Source organism: Lonchura striata, chromosome 8 (genome assembly GCF_050655825.1).
Source record: "Lonchura striata isolate lonStrDom1 chromosome 8, ASM5065582v1, whole genome shotgun sequence".
Classification (NCBI taxonomy): domain Eukaryota; kingdom Metazoa; phylum Chordata; class Aves; order Passeriformes; family Estrildidae; genus Lonchura; species Lonchura striata.
Genome location: NC_140710.1, coordinates 30,994,715 through 31,008,144, shown reverse-complemented (window position 1 = coordinate 31,008,144; position 13,430 = coordinate 30,994,715). Strand labels below are relative to the sequence as shown.

Sequence of the window (13,430 nt, the reverse complement as noted above, 5' to 3'; positions counted from 1 at the left end):
GAATTTTCATCCAAACTTCAGCTGTGTGTGCTACATTCCTATACCTGAGCAGTGGAATCATTCCCTCTGTATAGGAAACTTGAGGTGTTTCAACATAGGACACATCAAGCACTTTCCTCCCCAAGTGATTCCCAATTTGCCCAGCATTTCCATATTTTATTATTATTAGTCAAATCCTTACAGTGAAGTGCTGTTGTACACTAGGTTTGGGCTGTGTGCTGTACCACGAGGCACCTGTGAGCAGCCCTGAGAACCCACACAAGATGCCAGGAGCACTTTCCTAGCTGAGGAAGCACGGTGACAGCCACCAGAAGGACAGGAACAGCATGAGCCATAATGGCACTTGGCAGGGTTCACTGCACCATTAAGAAATTTAAGCAAGTCAGCTGTTCATTCTGAATGATTAGTTACTATTAGGCACAACAGAGAGCACAATGCTCCCAAAATTCTGGAGCAAACATTTACCTTTCTGCTGCTCTGAAATGTTATTAAGTTAACTGAATTTCACTGTGGCTTGAAGATTTTAGGGTAAAAATTATTACTCTAATTTCTGTACCAGACTATTTTTTCAGACTCCAACTGGTCGACTGTTTTAGATACTGCAAGGAACTCAGAAGCTTATGTACAGAAAATAGCACACAAAGGAGCTGCCATAAATTCTAAATATCCTGGTCTCTGGTAAGGAACATTTACTTGTGCTCTCTTAGACATTTAGAGCTGGTACAAAAACAAACTGAATGCAGCGATTCCAGACTGCAAAAACATGTTTTTAATAGTAAAACCCCAGCAAACAAAACCCCATACATATCACACATATTCCACTAAATTCCTAGTTCTCCTAATAATTTTAGAACTCATCTCTATGACTTGTTTAGAATTTAATCATACTATTTATTACTCCTGTAAACTTGGCATAGTATTGCATTAGGGCCAACTGCAGCATCGAAAAGGTGTCACCTCTGCTTCAGAAAAAGTTTTACTTAAACAAGGTAAAAATATTACATATTTTGAGATCACTTTTGAGGACTGAGTGGCAAGAAGTATAAAACATTTAACAACTTAACTCCTGAATTCTTGTCAGGCCAGATGACAAACTCTCTCAATCCCTATTTTATACACTGCACTGTTAAACCCCTACCTAGACAAAAAAGGTCTGGGTTTTACTGCAACATGTCAAGAGACTTCTTCAGCACTATTACCATTAGCTTTAATACAGTCCCTTCATCTTAACCTGCCACCCCACACCTCTTCAGCCTACAAGCACTCAATCAGAACAGGCAACCTAGACAGGAGTTTCCCAGGATTTAAGTCGTAAAACATTAAAAATACTGGAATAATTCTCACAATTCCTATTCAATACAGCAGATCTCCAGCCCCTGTCACCTCTACTCCAAGGGCTGTGTTTTGGCCACATTTGGAGAAAGATGTACTGGAATTGCCTGTTAAGGCAAAGAGCACCATTCAAGACAAACCAGCTGAAGATCTGAACTCTCAGTGCCTCAAATGCCCATCTGTGAAGTGGGAAATAGCACAAAAAACACTACATGAAAGTTTATCCATAACTGGGACACATTAGCACCTCTCTCAAAACAGAAACCAAGAAACCAATGCAGAAAGAACTTCCATACACTATTTTAAGCACACTACAAGTAGTGAAAGGGTAAAAAAACATCATATAGAAATCTGTTATTTGTATCCAGCCATAACTTCACTTTTCTAAGAACAGCTTTGTTTCTGGGACACTGAACAATGTGGCTCAGGTAAATCCTGGAACCAAATACGAAGACTAAAAAAAATTATTAAAAAAAATATAAAATGAAACTTTTTTCTCACATATTCCATTGGTTTTAAGAGTCAGATGCTCCCAAATCTGTGTTAGTAATGAAAAAAATTATTCACTGCATGCAAAAATGTGGCATTAAAAATTTCAGAGTTTTCATTTGAACTGTATGTCTGGCAAATTTAGATTCTAGAACTGAAGAAACTGTCCACTAATGTAAAATCTAAGCATAACCTCCAGCTAGATATGAATTTTTGAAAAAAAGTTGTTTTGAAAAACAACTGTGTGATCTTCAAAAAGAGACCAATTTAAATCAATTACAGAAACAGAATGCCAATTTAAAACAAAGAAACAGAGGATACTGGAGTCAAAGTACTTGGAACCCAAAAAAACCTTTTTTGTGCTTTTTGTAACCCAGTCTCAAGGAATCCTATTATTTTAAAATGTCACTCCAAAATACTGTGCAATTACTGAATACATGAGGTTTGGATGTGGTTTTGTATAGGGAAGGTTGCATACAGATAAAAAATGGAATTACAGTTAAACATCCCGACTTCATTTCTCTGATAGGGATGTTTATCAACAATCTCTTATTGATGGCCTTATACTTTCAACTCTGGAACCTACATTTTTAGCCCAATTTTTATCTACAAAAACATAACAACCAAACATATACACAAAAGTTCTGGCCATTTATCCCAGTATTAAGGATTCTTAAGAACTTCTGCACTATCAGCTTAATATGACACAGAAACAAGCTTGGAGAACCTCTGGTAAGACTTGGATAGCAAAGGTGTCTCTGACAAATCTAAGTATTTAATAAAGCCTCTCAAATCAGGATTTCCCTTCCCTCCAACAGCCACTTGCAGCAAGGTTCATTACCAAGCAGATTGCTGCTAAGCAGGCTGAAAACTGCAGGAAAATTGTGGGGACTCCAAGCTTTTTCTTCATGTACCTCCATCACAGCTCTATGACATACAAGAAGAGAAGCTCTTCAAATCTTTAAAGAGTTCTTGGGTAGATCTCAGTACAGTTCATTCTTGAACAAGACCCACACAAGTTTTACTTCTTTAGAAAGTCTCACTAATAAACTCTTCCATCTCTAGATTTTGGGCTCACTGGTTTCCAGCACAGCTTCATAGAGGGCACAAAGCACTGATTGTATGGACTCTATAAAGAGATTGGCAGCCAAATAGGACAAGAAAACCCTTTAATCACCGTCACCTCTGTACCCATCACCTCAGCGGGAGAACTGTAGCACAGGCACAATCTACAGAGGAGTCAACAGCCACCAAATGGAAAAAATATCAAAATTAATTTGGCTCTTCAGAACCAAGACACTCCATCCTGAGACAAAGCTGGAGCAAAGAAGGCTTTGCTAGTTCAATCGTTCCTCTAATAGCTCCTCTTTAAAGCCTAAGGAAGTCTTTCCAAAACGGAGTATGTCAGGTGGGAAACACACCATGACACAAGGCAGCCATTTTAGGGCATCATCCCCACAGATGCATCTATAAATATGGAGTTTGTGGATGCAGAAATGGGCACCCACAAATATGTCTGCATCAATTCTAACAGACATGCAACAACAGTCTAAATAGAGCTACTAAGCTAAGCAATGAAAAACAACCCAAATTAGCCACCCACAAAAAAAACTACTCAGAATCTAACATCACCACAAAGCATATGTTACTTTGAACCAGCAATCTATGGGAGCAAGCAGATCTGCTGCCTTAGCCTGCAAGGCATCCATTTTCTAGGAGAAATACTGGTCACCTAAACCCTGGCTTTCCAACAGGAAAAGCAGCAACAAACCACAACAGCTCAGGGTATTTTTGTTGGGAGCATTTTAAGACTAACATGGCACTAACCAAACTTTTAGGATGCATATTCTAGAAAAAAAAATTATCTGTCAGTTCTATTCATTTTTTTTCCTTTAGAACAAAAGAAAAAATAATTAAAAACCTCGCAGTTCCAAGTACAGCAAACCTCAAATTTATCTCTATCCATAGATTTTAATATCTATTTAGCTGTATGTGCATGAGTATTTCAACAAAACCATACTCCTGTGGAACAGCCCTGACAAAAGAAGCTTGATCAGCAGGCTCAATCAGAATCAGCATGACTTAAATGTGTCCACATAACAAGGGATTAAAAAGCCACAGACAGGTTAAACTCACACTGACAATAAAACTGTCAAAAATGCACTGAATATTTTCATGTGTCACGCAGCTGCTTTCTTTCAGCTAAGATGATTTCAGGTATTTCTACTGCTTATGAAATTTTCTCCTTTTTAGGTGGCCTCCAGTAATTGAGAGATTCTGGTCCCATCCCCTCCCCTCACAGGCAGAAATTATGCCAGTGCACTTATTTAGGAAGTCTGGGGAGAAATAAAGCAGTTTTCATTTCGTCAATTTTTTTACATGTTTGTATTCAGATCATCATATAAATCTGTTCAGCATCCTCACATATACTATCTAAATATTACGTAGAACAATGCAGTTATCCAGGAACTCAATGCTTTCTATGTTTGTGTCTTTCTTCCATGTTTTACACCAATGGCCCAAGTATGGTCTTCAGCTTTTTACTGAGTAAGGGAAGCTGTTCATCAAGACACTTCTTATATTTACTTCTGCCTTTTACATGGAGCTGAGGAGATAATTTAGAGACGCACTCAAGCATAAATTTTGTATTTATATAAATATATTTCAATACTATATAAATTCTTAAAACAAAATGCTGAAATTAGGAAGTTCCTCCCTAAAAATTACATTCAGTTCTTAACTACTGCACACGCAGAAAATATAATATCCCTGTCTGCTGTAGCTTTAAAATTAAATATTGTTATTTTAAAGAGAACTTTACAATTAAAATAGAAATTGGTTTCAAAAATTATCAATTTTCAAAGTGGACTATCAAACAAGGTAAAATTAAGAAACTCCCTTCAGTGAATGTTGTGTCTAGTAATTCTTTAAATTTTCAGAGGTTAGATAATCAAAAAATCGTACAAGTATCACCAGAGAGTTTGAACAAAAGCTCTTCCACTATTCTGAACTGAAAGCCAAACATCCACCACCTCAAGCAGCAGCACTTTTAAGCAAGTAAGACTCCTACAGAAATCCTACTCTGGTGGTCAAGTACCTTGAAAAAGTGAAATAATCTGATGTCCATACTCAGACTTAAGGCTTCAAGTCCTTAGCCAAAAAAAAAATGATGACTGGTTTAAAAGATCTAGATAGAAGTGATTTTAATTTGGCTTCTGAGTTCAGGAAATTTACTTTGGCCATTTTTTTCAAACTTCTTTGCAACATGAGGAATAGTTCTTTAGGCTAACAGACTGATGGAATTTGCATACAATCAAATACTACAGAGAAGGGACTTAAAGGCTGAAGTTGTGAACCTAATTGCACAGGCACCACAAAGTCATGAGGATCAGAAACCCTGGATGTGCCAAATGTACCTGGGTTCAGCATTCCCCTCTACTGGAATGGCCCAGTCTGATCCTGGCAGAGGCACACCAGCCTCAACACTGCAGCACATCTTATTCTACCTGTACAGTCAGCTTTGTAAGGCTGCACTTGTCCCAGAGAGCTTCCCACTGCTGATGGAGGTGATGTGGAATCATGTGTAATTAAACAGTTCTCCACTTGACTGCTTGCAGATTCCAAGAGCATCGACCATCAGACTTGTCCAGTTCTTTTCAGCACAATTCCCAGTTTGGGTTGAGGCACAGCAAGGCAGCAATGCAAAACAAACCTTATTGCTCACTGACACATGAATAAAAAGCTGCCAGAGGCCAAAAAAACTCCTAACTGCAGGATGAGAACACCACAGTGGAATATGGTGACCAGGTAAACACAGCACAGCTCTCACTGGTACCCCAAGTGCCCAGTTCATTTTCTCATTCCTTCTACACGACCAGACCAGTGGAGAGAAACTCAATACCACAACCACAGCTCAAGTGCAAATGAGGAGTTAACTACCAATACCTAGAGCATTCCTTCTAGTGTCAGCCCTTTTCAAATTAGCCGAGTTTCTTTGCCAGAAAGGATTTTTAAAGACATTCCAGCAAAGAGAGTGACAGCGAGTGTCTCACCTAGGTCAGAACCAGCACTGGACAAAGGCAATGCACCAACCCAACACAGCTACTCTGGCCACGTGCTGACAATCCTCAGACACAAAATACAATTCAGGTGTTTCAGAAAATTATCGAACATGATGTAACTAAAAATCTATTTTTCTCTGAAAACCTAACATCCCAGGTTTCTCTGCAGGTCACTTTTAGAGCAGGCTATTTCACTGCTTCTTAGCCTGACAATGTTTTTACAAGTCTATTCTGATTTCTTTGACACCAAGCATTAAGCAAATCTTTTGCAAGACAGATCTTTGATTTTCCAGTTTCATGCAGCTGGTTAAGAAACTTTCATAAATAGTAAATTTTTAATTGAGGCAAGAGTTTTGAAGTTCTGGAAGAAAGCCAAGGCCAGAAAAAAACCAAAAAACCAAAGAGTTTCTATAGAATCACAGAGAGCATCATAATGATAAGCATTCTCATTATTTCTGGAAACAGAACAATGCAAGTGCTTTCGCCCAATTAGCTTTTCAACTTGCAGATGCCAAATGAGACTTATTTTTAAGATTTGCAAAACCATTTATTAAAGAAATTTCCATTATTTGGAAGAATGAGAAAACTTCAAAGCTCACAAAACTGAATCGTTGCCTATTTAAGCACAAGATAAGGGAATAAATTAAGGCAAATTCTTGCAGAAACAAGCTGTGTACCTGCTATCAAAGTGCAGGATTCAAACAGCAGCCTGGTAGGCAGCATTTTCTCTGAATACAGAAGACTACCATGACCTGTCTTACCTGTCAGAAGGATTTTTAACTGAAAAAATTACAACTATTCACCGACTTCTTAACAGCTAATTTAGATCAGTTTATCCAGACCACAGCAGCTCTCTGTAAAGGCATCTGTTAATGGTTAGGATCACAAACAATCCCATAAAAAATTACAAACACACTCAGCAGACTGTCACAAGCACCACTTTGTTTCTTGCTCAGCTGAACTACACCACCCAGAAGAAGCCTGGAAAGGCAAGAATATCAGCAAAGCCCTTCTCCCCACACACAGTGACATGGGGAGTGCCCTCCTTGGCGGCATGCTGAGTACTGGCTGCTCTGTCAGGTTGAGAAAGGAGGACAAAAGACAAATCCACAGTGGGGCTACAGCAGCAGCCTCACAAGTCTCTGCGGTGAGCTGTCTGCTCCTCTGCAGGTGCTGCCTGGGGGAAGTTAGCAGAACAGCTGAGCAGGAGTCAGCTCCTAAGGCAGCCCCAGTGATAAGCTGGTGCAGAACACTTCCTTCTAGGAAGGTGATGAAAGAAAATCAATGAGTACATGAAAGAAGACCAGATTCCCAACAGATGAGCAGAAGCTGCAGCCATTTACAGCCAATGCCCATCTTTCAACTGTTTCATTTTTCCCTTTCACTTTAATACTTACTGCAGAAGCCTCTCTATTACAAACCCTCACTGAGCTGGTGGCACATTTTCAACCCTTCCCACCCCCCCCATGTAGGCTTGGACACTGGAAGAGAGGAGGACAGATTAGGAGAAAAAAGTTAAACCACTCATTTGATGGGAGTAACTCAAGGAATCTCTTAAAAAACTTCAATTTCCTGCTCCTTTACCCCACCTTCTAAGCCCCAGTGAAATAACTGATGTTTTTTCACAAAGAAGTGACACCTTTTTCAGTGTTCTCCCCCAGGAACAACAATGTTAAGCAGTAGATTTCTCATCACACTTTTCTGTATCTTCCAAGTATCTCTGACCTCAACTGCAAGTAAGTAAAAATTTTTAAACATAACTAGTTTTTCCAAAGCCGCTATTCATAAGTTAATCCTTAAATAAGAAATAATTACATCTATGGGGTTTTATTTTGGAAATTTGTTAGAAGTTGCTTTGAAATAATGTTAAGCCACTCTGTTTATGAGCTCCTACAGAATATTCTGACAGTGCACAAGAACCACTCTAGGGCTCATCCTTAAGGATTTCCCCTCTTCTTTACAACACACATGCCAAAATTAAACCCCTCTTTGCCACCTTTTCCCTGCCAATTCTTTTCTTTTCATCTTTTCAAGTTACTTTTGTTGTTGAAGGGTCCAACCTGAAGGTGGAAGCACTCAACAATGGGAACCTACGGAAAAAAGTTTTGAAGTCTTGTACAACCTCAGCATTATATAAAAAAGTTCAAAACAGTTACTCTAATCAGTTATGTAATGATTTAAGCTACTTGTCACCATGTTCAAAACTTCCCACCTTGCCCAAATTCTTTGCTGCCCATTACTCCATCACATTCCTAACCTGACTCATATACATCAAAAATAAATATAATTTCTTCTCTGTATTAAAGAGATGTTACAGCATTTGAAGGTTTTTAAGATACTCCCACTGTGATAGTGAGAGCCAGGACTGCCAAATGCTCCAGCTTGTAACACACTGTCAGTATCAGTAAAAAAATCTCACTGCAATGCATGTAAAGGTGGTAGAATTTTGTTCCTTGGCCTGGCCCAGCTTGGAGAGAGCTCACAGCCTCTTCTACCTGCTGCCCATTATCCTCTGGATCTCTGGTTACATGCTTTGCCCTGTGACTCACTCATTTCTTGGAACAGACACATCTCCTTGTTCACTGAGGAATGCTCAGCATGGAAGAGATGCAGTTGCCAACACCACACTGACAACAGCTCTGGACAACACCATTTAACTACAGTAAGGGTCAACTTCAGACCTCTGCTTTAGACTGGGTTTGACCACAAAAAAAAAATAAAATAAAAAAAAAAAAAAAAAGGAAAAAAAGATGAGAAGATAAATTTAAAAAGCCTTATCAGCATAGGCAGCTTTATGCATCTGTCTCTCAGCACTCCAGAATCCATTTTCCATGGAAGTTAACTTGTATCTGCCAAATGGCTCCAGATGAGCTTTAACATCTTCACTTGCTCTTGGTTCTCTGTTTATTCTGTTCAGAAAAAAAACAAACAACAACCCACACATCCCTTGACACTTTACTTTCAAGATGCAGTAAATAATTCAGACTCAACACATTATCAAAATACTTATCAAGGAACTTTTTGCTGTCCAAAGCTCTGTGTGTCCTACAAAGCTCTGTCCATGCTGGTGGCTTAATCTGTGGCACGAAAAATATCTCTTAACCAAGGTGACTCCAGCAAAGCAACCACTTAGAAATGCCACAAGCCAAAGGCAAGCTTTTCTTGCTAAAACATATCTTCCTTATTTCCATTGTTAAGGAAAAATGTTCTTGTTCCTTTTCATTAGAAGACTTCTGCTGTGCACCTACACAAAGCACAGACTGTCCTAAACATAACTAAAAAACAAGCCCTATAAATCAGTATGTATTTTATTTCAAAATGAAAGCATCAATTCATTGATATTAAGACTGAAGCACTTCAGTGGAATATCTGTTGAGTTTGAAACAGAAGTCCTAAAGCACTATCAGGTCTTTAATTGAGAGAAAATTATTGGGTTCTCAAACAAAAAGCCAATGTTGCTGCACTTCCACCTTAGCTGAAGGTTCAAATCATTTTAAGTACATCTTAAATCATTACTGCTGCAAACATTCCTTAAAATTGTAACTGTAGATTCAAACTGTAAGTTAAAATTTATAGACAATAAAATCTAGCAAGTCACATGTTTACAAATGATGAATTTTAAACCAAGGTGTAGAGGTTTATTCAATTTCATGAGGACAGCCTGAAAAGGGTTGCTTTTCTAAGCAGCTAACTTGGTTTGCTAACTTAAGCAAGCGGTGCAGCAAAAAATGGGCAGCCTGATCACTGTCAAACTACAATTTACAGCCCAACTATGTCAAATCTCAGTAAGGCTGCCATTTCACTTAGGAATCAGCTGTACACGGATTAAATTGGTATTTAAGAGACTCCTCTCAGCTACCCAGGACTGGGTGATGCCCCAGTTCTTCAGGCAGTACTTGTGCATTTGTTGTAGCTAAACATGAAGTGCAGCCACTCCTGTCTCTGATGCTGGAAGACCCTGAAAATGAAGCCCACGTTATTTTCAAATAAACATCAGTTAAAATTTATCACCATCATCCTTCAGACTGAAGACCTGTGAGGCTGATTCTGCACTCTAATTTTCCCATTAATCAAGACAGTGTCAGATAATTTAAACCACGAACAATGCAAATGTTAAACAGTTTCTCCCTTTAGTATGTGTTTGCAATCTGTAACAGACGAGCTCGTTAGCATTGACTTAGAATGTTATGTAATGGCTGAGGTATTTGTAATAAAAACAGTCTATTTCTGTTAGCCTGTTCTTCATAGACATAAAAGCTGTCTTCATCTGATTTTTATTAGGACTTCATCTTCCTCTGCTCTTGACGCATTTTTTAAGACTCCTGTGTACTGCATTTTCATTTCACCAATACTCAGTATTATTTTCTCCCATGTCCTCACCTCAATTTCAGCTTTTATTTTTACACTACTTTCACCCGTAAGCTTCTACTGGGTTTTGTAAAACCCAAATGCCAACGAGAGCGTGAGGCTGAGCAAAGGAAAAATTTCCTGCAGAAGATGAACTGGTTCTACCAGTAAAACACCACCAGCAGTGCTGTCATTACAAGCCCAGCATCCATCCTCAGCTAGTGGGAAGGTGCTGCATTTTCATGTGGTGGAGTTTTTCCTCCTCAAACCCTGCACTACTGCAGGAGCCTCTGAAGAGAAGCGTCTTTCCTTCTCTCACACCCCCAAATCCACTACACAAGGGTTTACTCCTCTGAAAGAGCACACTGTGCAAGGCCTGAACTCTTCTGCAAGATTTTTATCTCCTCATTTTATCCACACAATCCCTTATATGGCATTTATCCTACCCTCTCTCCACTCTCACATCCCTGCTGCTGCTTAGCCTGGAAATCAGCCTGGAACAAAGGAATTGTATTCCCAGTCCTGCAAGGACACCTGGCTGAAACTGGCCCCACAGAACAGAATCCTGCTTTGACTTCCATTCTTTCTCTTAATTGCCAGTCTCAGCATTCATTCAGACAGCCCCAAACCCACAGGGAGCTCCCTTTGGAATTGCATCATCTCTCCCTTGCTGACTGAGGCCTGTTGCACTTTCCCTAGGGACACAGGACCTATGGAAGATGCATCCCATATACCTGTAGCATTGGGGGAAGAGCCCAAGTTAAAACTGGAGACTGATGTAACTGTTCTGCTCTACAAAAAACCAGGGCTCCCATTATGGAAAGTCTAAATAAGAGCAAAGATATTATAAATTGCTACTAAACTGCCAAGACATAGAATATTTATATTACCAAGACTCACAGAAGCAACTGTATATTGAGTTATACATATTTCATGGGCTATTATCTACAAAAGCCAAGAAGTTCATATAGGCAACATATCCACTCAGCAAGGCCGAGCTTGAGGTGGCAGACAGAGCCTCAATCCTATCTCCAAGCAGTGGCCTAAGAGAGAACCAAGCTCTCACTTCAGTTTAAAGAGCAACCTCTCAAGCCCACATCACCAAACCACCTTTCCACGCAACATTCCTCCGGTTCAAGCAACTCCCAAGACTTTGAGGTTCTTTATTCTCAAGAAAACGGTGGCAGAGGTGCAGCAAAACACCACAAAATTAATGCAGAAGCAAAATTCTCTAGACTATAAAATTAAAAAAATCCCAAAACACTCTGATAGCCACACAGCTGCTGACAGTCAGTATCAAAGGACAATCCTTTTGTTTCTCATACATGGACAAATGAGATCATGTCCTGTTTCCTGCCCCTTCACAAGCAGTTTCTTGCCTGAGCAGAGCTCACTAAGATGAGACACCAAGTAGGCCAGGTGCCTCACTGCACAAGAAACAGAACTATTAAAAATCACAGCCCCATTACTTCTGTCGGAAATATTGCTCATTTCCAGTAATATACTATTTAACCTCAATAATCAGGGCAACAAGGAGAAACGGTCCTTCCTTGAAAATACTGACTTCAAGACGTTCCACTAAACAATACATTTGCAGAAGACCACGCGAAAGACAAAAAGGAAGAAAACCCACGCTGTTCCATTCAGGGCTCAGCATCATGCTCTCGTGCATGTCCCCTTCCTCAGGAAGAGGGCCTGAACTGCAAATTTTCTTTCTGCCTCAAAATTTTCAATTCCTGCATCCCTGGATTATGCCCACTGCCGACCAACCGCCTGAATTTCAGCCGTGTCATCTCACCACGCTCTCACCATCCTTGAAGCGCTATCTATACACGAGAACATCCCTGGATCCGACCACCCCAGCCCTACAAACCCCGGGAGCACAAACAATGCCTTCCTTCACTCAGTCCCGCACCAAACCACCCAAGAACTGCCTTTTACCGTAGGCGAAGAGTCAAAGAGTTGGAGAAGCGAGGCGCCTCGCCTCCAGCAGCCCCAAGACAAGGCTGCTCGCCCCGCGCGTTCCTGCGGGAAGAATCAGAGCCGCGAAATGAGCGCCAATGCACGCAGGGCGCGTTCCCCGAGAAACCTCCGGAGCAGAGCGAAAGGGAGGAAGAGAAGAAGAGGGGAAGAGAGGAAGGAGGAGACCAAGCGCCAAGGAGAAGAGCGAGGGGCAAAAAAGAGAGCGGGAGCAGGAAGCAGCACCCCCGCAGGAGCGGCCCCGGCGAGCCGCCTCTCCCGGCCGAGCCGAGCCGCCTCTCCCGGCCGAGCCGAGCCGAGCCGAGCCGAGCCGAGCCGCCTCTCCCGGCCGAGCCGCCTCTCCCGCCGGCCCCGGGCGCGGCCCGGGCTGTTCCCGGCGGGGCGCGGCCGGCGCCGAGCGCCAATGCGGGGCGGCCCGGCGCACCCCGGGCCGGCCGCCCGGCGCCGCTGCCCGCCCCGTGGGCCCGGCGGCGGGGCCGGCCCGGGGCGCCCCTCATCCGCCGGCCGCGGGCCCGCCCGGGCGGAAGCCGCCCCCGCCCGGGGCCATGCGGCGCAGGCCGCCCGCCCGCTCCTGCCGGCGCCGTGCCGCCACGCGAGCCCGCGCTCCGCCGCGGTGAAGCGGAGGAGCCCCGGCGCTTACCGGGCGCGCAGGGCGGCGCTCGGCTGCCCGCGGGTCCCGGTGCCGGCGGGGCCGCTGCCTCTCCCGGCGCCGCCGCCTCGGCCGCTCGCACACAGGGGCCAAGATGGCGGGCGGCCAAGCCGGGCGCCAACGACGTCTGACGTCACCGCGCACAGCGCGAGCCGCCGGCCCCGCCCCCGCGCCGCCGGTCACGTGACAGCGCCGTGCCGCAGTCGCGCGGGCTCCCGGGGACGGGTGCGCCCCCTGGCGGCGCGGGGCGCAGGGCGGGGCCGCGCCGAGCCGGTCCCGTCCCGGTCCCGTCCCGGTCTTCTCCCGGTCCCGGTCCCGGTCCCGGTCCCGTCCCGGTCTTGTCCCGGTCCCGGTCCCGGTCCCGTCCCGGTCTTGTCCCGATCCTGTCCCGGTCCTGTCCCGGTCCCGTCCCGGTCCTGTCCCGGTCCCGGTCCCGGTCCCGTCCCGATCCTGTCTCGGTCCCGTCCCGGTCCCGTCCCGGTCCTGTGCCTGTCCCGGCCCCGTCCCAGTTCCTATCCCGGTCCCGTCCCAGTCCTGTCCCGGCCCCGTCCCGGCCCCATCCCGGTCCTGTC

At 43.3% G+C, this 13,430-nt stretch overlaps 1 protein-coding gene across 19 annotated transcripts in view; it reads right to left on the bottom strand.

Annotated features, from left to right (window-relative positions):
• Window positions 1-12,942, bottom strand: part of PRRC2C (proline rich coiled-coil 2C) — a 68,720-nt gene extending 55,778 nt beyond the window's left edge. For 18 of the 19 annotated variants that reach the window (XM_085586834.1, XM_021545877.3, XM_021545881.3 and 15 more), the window contains exon 1: window positions 12,850-12,942. The gene's annotated coding sequence lies outside the window, so the exon portion shown is untranslated. Of the gene's footprint in view, window positions 1-12,170; window positions 12,307-12,849 lie in introns of those variants that run through there. The other variant, XM_021545878.4, reaches the window with a different exon arrangement.
• Window positions 12,943-13,430: the final 488 nt, after the last annotated feature.